General features: G+C 42.2%; 1 protein-coding gene across 3 annotated transcripts in view; it reads left to right on the top strand.

Annotated features, from left to right (window-relative positions):
* ARMH4 (armadillo like helical domain containing 4) overlaps positions 1-9628 on the top strand; it is a 162710-nt gene that overhangs the window by 19812 nt on the left and 133270 nt on the right. Inside the window, exons 4-5 of one of the 3 annotated variants that reach the window (XM_072838724.1) lie at positions 248-675; positions 4434-4615. The exons of 1 other annotated variant lie outside the window; for it this stretch is intronic. The gene's annotated coding sequence lies outside the window, so the exon portion shown is untranslated. The remainder of the gene's footprint in view (positions 1-247; positions 676-4433; positions 4616-9628) is intronic. One more of the 3 variants, XM_072838725.1, reaches the window with a different exon arrangement.

Genomic DNA, 9628 nt, shown 5'->3' with positions numbered 1-9628 from the left:
GACAAAGGTTTTCCTGACTTGGCTCAGTTTTTTTAAAGTTAAATTTAATTTTTTTAATTATTGAAAGCACTCACCTTCAGCCCTTTGTAAACTTCAGTCTATTCCTCAATCTCTCCCCATTCCCAATCCCTCCAATTTGCATGCTTCCCATTTAAATTCCCTTTCTTCTCCATCTGATCTCTTTGGTGCCATTCTTAGGTCCTCACTTCTGACTCCATTTACCTCTCCGTGAATTTCCATCCCACAGGTCTAGCCCAACAAGCTGCAGTCCAGCTGTGGAGGTGCATCTTCAAGTGCACTGGCGCCCAGCCTCAGCCTCTTTTCCAGGACTTGACCTCACGTGATTCCCCTGTCCTGCAGATTCCCGTTGGAATATCCCATTACCTCCACTGTTTCCTGCGGCCCACTAAGGAGAAGGGAAAGAGAACTAATGGTTATGTGCCTCTTCAATGTTTTTTTGTTTTGCTTTAAAGATTTTATTTATTTATTCATGAGAGAGACAGAGAGAGAGGCAGAGACATAGGCAGAGGGAGAAGCAGGCTCCATGCAGAGAGCCTGATGTGGGACTCGATCCCGGGACTCCAGGATCACACCCCAGGCTGAAGGCAGATGATGAACCGCTGAGCCACCCAGGCGTTCCCTCTTCAATGTTTTGAATGCTGCAGTAGCTACTTGGTAAGTGGTATTTAATGTAATATATCATTTTAACTTCTTCTAGGCGGGGTGGCGGAGATTAGAGTATATATGGCACAGAGAGGTAAGGTAACTTGCCCAAATGGAATGCAGCTGGCAGATGGCAAGACTAGGAAGTAAACTGCACTGGTTTTACCATGCAGGTGTGGACCACTGGGGGTTGGGGGGGGTGGGGATACGAGTGGGAATAGCACAGGAGGTTTCAGATTTCCACTGCTCTCTTTCTCTCTCAGCTCCCTCTACCATGGCAGGTGGTGTTGGAGGGCACCAGTCACCTCTCCTGGTTTCTTGAGTATTTACAGCGTGTTCCAGTACCAGCATGAATTATTTTTCCTATGCACTTTATGGTCTTGTTTATTGCTAATTCCCTCAGTGGCTGAAAAAATTAAAAGTATGTATTTTATGTGGCATATTCATAGTCACTAAACTCCTAAAAGCACTGAAGTAACTAAAAAAAAGGCTAGGAAGTATACAGTGATAACTTAAAGTCTATAACTATTGACCGGCAAATTAGACCTGATCTCATTGTCAACAGAAACCCACTTCTCAGCTCCTCAAATACATATAGAGCAAGAAAGAAACCCCAAATTGAATTCCTCAGTTGTCCTATTTAGGGGGTACCCTGAAGGTAACTGCCTCATTGCCAAAATGCCCAAAGCATAGCTGAACTTTTTGAAATTTTCTATAGGGAATGAATTCTGATGATCCTTTTAACTCTTCACATTTGTTTAGCCCCATACAAAATTTTCCCAGATCACTTTATGGAGAGGGCAAATGCAATTTCCATTCCAGCAGAATTGAAAGACCTATATGTCACTATTTGAGGAGGCAAATTTCAGTTCCAAACATAATTTAGTCAGTTTCTATTACGGAAACTCAAATCATTTTGGATACCTAAGCACTAAAACTGGGAATAATTTTTTTAAATTCTTCTTTTTATCTCCCAAGTCCAGGCAGTTACCATATTCAGCTGCTCTTTCCCTTTCTCTAACCACTTGCTCAGAATGCTTCTCTCTTACCTTGAAAGTAAGGCCAACTTCCTTGGCTCAGCATTCACAGCAGTCACGATCTGGTCTCCACTGATTGCCTTATTTCCCATGACTCTCCCCTACAAGTTATGGTGTCAGAACATGCACACTCTCACTCCTATGCGGTTCATTCCATTCCCCCAAACTGAATGCCCCACTCTTGTAACCCTGAGTCCTTATGTTCCTGTTGTCCTAGCTCAAGACCCACTTTGTGGAAAATTTCCGCATCACATTAGCACACAGTTCTCTCTGCTTTCTTTCTTTCTCCTTTGTCACATAAATCACATAAAACTCTACTTAGTGCAGTGATCCTGAAACCTCCCAAGTGTTCAGCAGACTGGACGAGAGGATGGTCTCTGGAACCAGAGTACCTGAGCTGGTATCCCAACTCTGCTGTTTGCTTGCTGTGTGCCCTTTGACAACTTACTTCTCTGAACTTCGATTTCCTCATTTGTGAAATAAGGGCGATAACTGTATCTCATAGGGTTGTTACATATAAAGTTATTTATCCTTTTATGCAGATATTCTAGCTTTTTAACCTAATGTTTGCTTTTTTGAAGTTAAGTGTTGGCTACTTAGGCCATTCATCCCAACTACCTAAGTTGTTCTGGTTGGGTACAAAGATATACTATGGAGGAATACCTGACAGAGAAAAGCATCATCTTGCAAATGTAAGTTGTAGGACAGTGTGGGTTGAAAAAAGCCCAGAAGGAGAGAAAACAATGCTTGGCCCTGGAATAGAGGTGGGAAAAGGGGGAGCATGGGGGAATGTCTGCAATGCTCCTGGTGGAAAGAGATTTTTGGATCCTTACAGAGGGCAGAGTTGAGAGGATTTTGGCCAGTGGATTGTAGGCCGAGTTCATTTCCTTTGGCAATGGAGTGTCTTTGGCCACCTGGAGCAGCCCCCTGATTCTAGAACACCGGAGAAGCTAGTGCAGCACTCAGGGCCTACGAAGTAGGATGGATGGGTTGCTCATGATTGGCTTGAGGCTCAAGGGGGCAAAGGAGGGGGGACTACCATTTTCCTTTGGGGATGCCCAGTCCTGCTCACTGGTCTTGGACAGGAGACAAAGTTTCCATCTAGTAATGCAGACTGAATTTGACTAGTGCACAAAGGGATGGTGTTACTGGTGTGCATGCGCACTTGTGAGTGTGTGTGTGTGACTGGATTGATAGAGGGTTGTATGTGACAGGCTGTGTGTTTGTGGAGGGCATTCATGCTGGGGAATGAGTTATAAGCGGGAGGAATGCAGGTCAGAGGTCCCCACTGGTGGAGGTGATTGGCTAAGGTTGCAGAACAGCTACAGCTAGGGAAATTCCGTGTTGGGGGGAAGATAGACTGATGGATATGCATTGGGAGGGCACAGGCTGGGTGAGGTTGTGTTAGTTTTCTAGTGCTGTGTAACATATTATCACAAATTTAGTGGCTTAATACAATACCCGTTCATTAGTTCCCAGTTCTGTAGGTCAGAAGTCCAGGCTCAGAGTGGCTGTGTTCTCCACTCAGGCTATCAGAAGGCTAAAATCAAGATGTCAGCTGGGCTGTGTCCTTTTCTGGAGGCTCGTCTTCTCTTTTGGCTTCCATAATTGTTGGGAAAATACAATTCTTTGTGGTTGTAGAACTGAGACCCCCCTTTTCTTGCTAGCTGTTGGCAGGGGCACTCTCAGCAACTAGAGAGCACCCTAGTTCCTTGACACATGGCCCCCTCCATCTGCCCAGTCATGCTTTATGTTGCTGACTTCCTGGACTTAACTTTTTGACCCAGATTTAAAGGACTCATGTGATTAGATGGGGCCTACCTGATTTTAAAGTAAAGAGATTTGGGTGTCTTAATTACATTTGCAAAATCACTTTACAGAAGCACTCAAATTAGGGTTTGATTGAATATCTGGGAGAAGGTGTTTGCATATCAGGGGGCCAAGAATCTTTGGTACTATCTTAGAGTTCTTCTTTTCACAGGGGGATATAGGCTGGAGGGACATATGCAGGAAGATACAGTCTGACGGGGAAAGATGCAAGCTAGGGTGTATTCAGACAGGGAGGGATTCAGGCTGGGGTGACTACAGCTGGGGAGTGATATGGATTAGTAGGGGGAATATGTTTGGGGTATATACATTGGGGAAGATATGGCCTGGAAAGTGATAGAGGCAAAGTGGGATGTGTGTGGCAGGCTTAGAACCTGGGCACCTGGGATGCCTGGGTGGCTCAGTGGTTGAGTATCTGCCTTTGGCTCAGGGCGTGATCCTGGAGACCCGCGATTGAGTCCCACGTCAGGCTTCCTGCATGGAGCCTGCTTCTCTCTCTGCCTGTGTCTCTGCCTCTCTCTCTCTGTGTCTCTCATGACTAAATAAATGAATAAAATCTAAAAAAAAAAAAAAAAAAGAAAAAAAGGAACCTGGGCACCTGAAACATGGCTATTCTGAATCCGAGTGCTATGCCAGAGGTGTGCCCAGGTGTGATTGGGCGCTTGAAGAAGGGCACTCAGCCCAGCCTAGGCTGTCAGGACAGTTTCCTTGAGGTGATGGTGAAGGTGAGTCCTGAAGATGAATAAGCATCCTTAGCCAGCCAAAGAAAGGTGAGACAAGTGTTCAAGTCAGATAAAAGAACATGAGCCCAGGGCACAGAGGAGGCATCAAAGTAGATTATGATGCTTAGCTGTAAAGCCAAATTTTTGATGAAGCCATTAAATATGTTCTCTCCCCCTGAAACAGGATAATGCCACTGAAGACAGCCCTCTGCAGGAGAGGAAGAGCCTGGGACTACAAATCCAGAGGCATGGGTTCCCTTGTGGGCTTTGTAGTCTCTAGGAGTTTGTGTCTCAGTTAATGAATAAGGAAATTGGAGCAGAGATACACCTCCATAACTATGAAGTGTTTTGAGATCCCTAAATAAGGTAAATATATTGAATGTCTGTAATACTCCAGACACTGTTACAGTCCAAACCTATTTTCAGCGATGTAAGCAATGTAATTGGTTCTAGTTAAGTGAATTTTCATAAAATGCTAATAAATCAGTTAAACAACAGAATAATCTCAGCAATTAAAAATGTTTTCTGACTATTTAAGAACGTTTCTGGGACGCCTGGGTGTCTCAGCAGTTGAGCGTCTGCCTTTGGCTCAGGGTGTGATCCCGGAGTCCTGGGATGGAGTCCCACATTGGGCTTCCTGCATGGAGCCTGCTTCTCCCTCTGCCTACTCTGCCTATGTCTCTGCCTCTCTCTCTGTGTTATGTCTCTCATGAATAAATAAATAAAATCTTTTAAAAAAAGAAAATGCTACAGAATTATGCCAAAACTACCACTCTAAAATCTATCCCCAGAAAATTATTCTTTTCATCATAAACTTGAAATTTGAAGAAAGGGATATCAATCGGTTTGCATCTGCTCTCAGCAAGTTCCTCCAGGGAAAAAAATCCATTAGCCATCAACTCAGGAAATACCTTCTTTTATACCTGAAAATCAATACCTCATCAACTGAATCTGCACTATGTTTCACCTGAAACATTTTTATTGACCATGTAATGGGTGTTAAGGACACTGTGCTAAGTATTTTCCATATTATCTCATTTAATCCTCCCAACAAGTCTAGGATATCAGAACTATTACTGTCTTGATTTAAAGCTAAAGACATGGGCAGCCTGGGTGGCTCAGCGGTTTAGCGCCACCTTCAGCCCAGGGCGTGATCCTGGAGACCCGGGATTGAGTCCTGTATCGGGCTCCCTGCGTGGAGCCTGATTCTCCTTCTGCCTGTGTCTCTGCCTCTCTCTCTCTCTCCTCTCTGTGTTTCTCGTGAATAAATAAATAAATAAAATCTTAAAAAAAAAAAAAAAAGCTAAAGGCATATGTCTAAGCACTTAGATTCTAGAACACATGTTTGCTCTTTTATCCTAGAGGGGCCAAGAATCTCCAGGCAATCTAGGCAGGAAGTTCTCTTTCCTTCTGCAAGGCACAGGCTCAAAGGCAGACAGAGTCTACTATTAGGGAGAGCCACTTTGTGAAAAAGTACCACCTGTGTACTCGTTGGCCTGAAGAGTCATCAGCTTTTTGGGGGAGAAGGTCTATCTCATATCCCTTCCTTAATTATGCCACTGTTCTGCTTCAACCAGGGATGCTGTTAAAAATACTTAGAATGGGGGCACCTGGCTGCTCAGTCCATAGAGCATGTGACTCTTGGTCTCAAGGTTGTGTGTTCGAGCCCCACATTGGATGTAGAGATTACTTAAAAATAAAATCTTTAAAAATATATTTTATTTATTTATTTGAGAGACAGAGCAAGCAAGCGAGCACACATGCCTGAGAGGCAGAGGGAGAGGGAGAAGGAGACTCCCCGCTGAGCAGAGACACCCCTCCCTCACACAGGGCTCAATCCTGCAGGATCATGACCCTAGCTGAAGGCAGATGCTTAACAGACTGAGCCACCTAGGTGCCCCTAAAAATAAAATCTTAAAAAATAATACTTAAGATGGCATGAGCACTACACTAGCCAATCACAGGAGACCTCCGACTGTGCCAGACATCAGTGGGCCCCCCTTTCCTTGGGATGATGGGAAGCTGGTGAGGGAGTTGAGGCTGGAAGAAGATGGCACTGAGAGGACTTAGAGTAACAGCTTGAAATAATGGATTTACACCAAGTGATAGGGAAATGCTTCATAATTTTAATAGCTAGTGTGTATGAAGTAAAGCTCCACCCTGAACCAACTGCACTGAGCTTTCTAGAGGAAGGGCTCTTCTCAGATATATCACATCCAGTCCTCAAAGTTTTTCTACCTTCAAGGTTGTTCCTGAAGAAGGCTGGAAGAAGTAAAGAAAGAATCCGAGTCTCCTCTTTATCCCTTAACTTGACTGCTTTGTCCCTCATTTCTCCAGTCAAAAGTCTACCTCTGGGCCTGGAGGCAGAAGTGGAAAAAGAAGAAGAGGGCAGAGGTTACCATCTTTGTCTTGGTTTCTTTCCCTGTGATGGGGAAAATGTTTCTAGCTCCTAATATTTTTATGTTTCGTATCTTTATCATCTGCTTAAGATGCCCTTCATGTCTGCCACATTTCCTTCTCCCAGGTAGGAGGAGAGGGAGAAGAGGTGAAACTAATTGCTTATATTTGTGCCTTGGGCAAAAGAATGGACCTATAAAAGTGCTTATGAATGAATAATGCATTGTACCACGTGGAATTGGGTCATAGTCCTTAAGGCTGCCTCACACGCAGCAACACAGTGGAATTCAAGACTCTGAAATCAAAAAAGATTGGACCAAAGTTCTCAGGCTGGCACCTTTGAGACAGGGAACAATGTCCACAATGGAAAAGACATTAATTTTCAAAAGCAGCAGTATAGAATATGGGAAGCAAGAAGAATGAGGAAAGAAAACCAGAAAAATAGAATTTACAGGAGAATTGGAGTCTGACAGAAGAAAGAAGTTTTTTCTTTTGATGAACCAAGCAGAATCTGATCTGAGTGAAAAGTGCTCATCCATGTGAGATGACTGCTGAGAACAATGTCATAAAATGAACATCAGCTGGCCATGGTAAGTGCCTTAAAATGGTTTTTACAAAGAGAGAAATGGAAGGAAAACAAAACATGTCACGATGCCTGAAAACCACTTATAGAAAGCTCCTAAGAGCAAAAAGAGAAAAGAAAGAACATTACATGATCATCCCATTTATCTTTTTACTGGGAACTTTTTGGAGACAAAGTCATTTCTTCTTTTGTGGTGATGTCTCACACTTTTGGACCAGTCCAAAAGTAAGTCATTTTCTCTGTATGAGACGTATTTTCAATCATTCTGATTCTGAAGGAAATTTTTTCGCCTTTGGCTATTTTTGTAAGCAAGTTACGGAGGAATTGCTTTGAACTGATTCTGCAAAATGTGTCTTTTATGTCTACTTTATATTGTAGGTCTTGACAAAGAATAAATAAAACAAAACACATTGCTCCGGCTATTTCAAAGGATCTGAGCCTGGATGGAATATGAGTACTGGATTCAGCTTGAAGCAGTTTCTCCTCTTCCTCCTCCTTTCTTCTTCTTCTTCTTCTTCTTCTTCTTCTTCTTCTTCTTCTTCTTCTGTCTCACATGTAGGGTATTTCTTGTTCATCAGCAACTCCTTTTTATTTTTTCATTTTATTTATTTTTATTTTTATTTATTTTAAAGATTTATTTATTTATGATAGACACAAAGAGAGAGAGAGAGAGAGGCAGACGGGGGGAGAAGCAGGCTCCATGCCGGGAGCCTGATGGGACTCGATCCCGGGGCTCCAGGATCACGCCCCGGGCCAAAGGCAGGTGCCAAACCACTGAGCCACCCAGGGATCCCCTATTTTATTTAATTTTATTTTTTTTATTTTTAAAGATTTTATTTATTTATTCATGAGAGACAGAGGCAGACACACAGGCAGAGGGAGAAGCAGGCTCCATGCAGGGAACCTGATGTGGGAGTCGATCCCGGGACCCCAGGATCACCCCCTGGGCCGAAGGCAGGCACTAAATCACTGAGCCACCCAGGGATCCCCACAACTCCTTTTTAAATGCATGTGAACTTTACCAATTACAAGGATCACAGACTTGTGGTTAGAAGGGGACTTGAAATATCAGTTGGTTCAGTTCCCTAGCTTCAGAGAGGAGAGATATATATTAATCTCTCCTCATAGAATGCAAAAAATAATTAAATCCTGAGTCTCAGAGCCACTTACATTGAACTATAGCTCCCCAATTTATATGAGATTAATATACAAATTCTGAAGCTCATCAAACTTCCTTCTTATGTCAGTAGTACTCAGTTTGTGCTCTATAATTGTAAAATGGTGAGCATTACTATGTTTATTTTGGTAATAGGCTTATGGCCATAATTAAATAGTCAACAAATACTTTTTTGAACAGCTGCTATGTTGAGGACTGCTGTAGTTGTTGTGGGAGATGTGAGACTATATAAAACACACTGTGTGAATTCAGAGAGCTTACAGTTTTGGGGGAGAGGAAGGAAGATGGTTAGATAACCCATGTACTAACGATATTAAGATGCAGACTTTCCACACAGGCTTTATCAGTTCCTCTCTGTAGTAGTATAATGAAAAAAGATGATAAAGAGTGAGCACTACTTTTAGATTATTGAAGAAGTATATGAGGAAATTGTATATTATGTATTATTGGTAGTATTTATGTGTGTATAACCATTTCCTCTCAGCTAAATTCAACACTTGTGAAGTTGAGTTCAACTGTATGTCTCTACATATACCACATACTTTCCACAAAACAAAAACACTTGTTGATTGATTAACCATGGAACTAAACTCAATACCAAAGTAAATGCATAGCCTACATTAAATGATTCACTGCTCATTGCTTAATGACTATGAGACACAGACATAATTCTGCTTTCAGCTAAGCCAGTTTGGCCTGAAGAATCAGCCAAAATGTGCAGAGACAGGGAATTTAGCAGGAGATTGAGTGCTACAGTGAAGGAAATTCTTTAAATTTTTTTTTTTTGGCAATGATGTCCATGCCATATTTAAAACTTATTAAACTGTTGTTCAGATTGTTAGTATTATTCTGGTTATGAGCCTCCAGTACATCTTCATTGTAATGGTATTGACATTCCATTGAGAGTATCCTGTTCTCTGCTTTTGCTGCCAGGTACTGTAGAATATTCTTGGGTATTTTGAGTATGATGTTAATACCTGCACCATATTTTTAGAAAGTAAAATAAGCAACATTTATTGGCAGGAAGATAATAAATAATAATGCAGTTAGCCACAGTAAATATATTTGGTAGTTTCCCCAGATTCACAAATACTCCTATAATTTCCTTGTTGAGTGAGCAAATGGTGTTTCATCAGGAACCCCAGCCAGAATGAAATGAATACTTTTTTAGAAATCTAGAACAAAAGAGAGTATATAACTTCTCTCACTAATCTATTCCTGT

Source organism: Canis lupus, chromosome 9 (assembly GCF_048164855.1).
Source record: "Canis lupus baileyi chromosome 9, mCanLup2.hap1, whole genome shotgun sequence".
Taxonomy (NCBI): domain Eukaryota; kingdom Metazoa; phylum Chordata; class Mammalia; order Carnivora; family Canidae; genus Canis; species Canis lupus.
Note: the sequence above shows the minus strand (reverse complement) of the source record. Positions and strands in the feature narration are given on the sequence as shown.